Source organism: Neopelma chrysocephalum, unplaced genomic scaffold (assembly GCF_003984885.1).
Source record: "Neopelma chrysocephalum unplaced genomic scaffold, ASM398488v2 Primary Assembly neopelma1_93028, whole genome shotgun sequence".
Classification (NCBI taxonomy): domain Eukaryota; kingdom Metazoa; phylum Chordata; class Aves; order Passeriformes; family Pipridae; genus Neopelma; species Neopelma chrysocephalum.
In genome coordinates, this window is record NW_020921745.1 from 886 (window position 1) to 1,291 (window position 406).

The 406-nt window shown below is 55.4% G+C and overlaps 1 protein-coding gene across 1 annotated transcript in view; it reads right to left on the bottom strand.

Annotated features, from left to right (window-relative positions):
- LOC113980204 (otoferlin-like) overlaps window positions 1–406 on the bottom strand; it is a gene marked incomplete at both ends in the record, with an annotated part of 2,776 nt that overhangs the window by 299 nt on the left and 2,071 nt on the right. The gene's annotated exons all lie outside the window — the stretch shown is intronic.

Sequence of the window (406 nt, forward strand, 5' to 3'; positions counted from 1 at the left end):
TAAATGGGGTGTTTTGGGTAAAAGTGGGGCTGTTCCTGCCTGGTGTTAATGCCTGTCCCTGTCTGGCCACTCCAGTTCCCCTAAACGGGGTGTTTTGGGTAAAACTGGGGCTGCTAGTGCCTGTCCCTGTCTGGCCACTCCAGTCCCCCCTAAATGGGGTGTTTTGGATAAAACTGGAGCTATTCCTGCCTGGTGTTAGTGCCTGTCCCTGCCTGGCCACTCCAGTCCCCATAAATGGGGTGTTTTGAGTAAAAGTGGGGCTGTTCCTGCCTGGTGTTAGTGCACATGGAAGGGACCCTGGGATCACACACCCCCTGCCTCAGCTCCTGAAAGGATTCCTGGGATCACACACCCCCTGCCCCAGCACATGGAAGGATTCCTGGGATCACACACCAGCACATGGAAG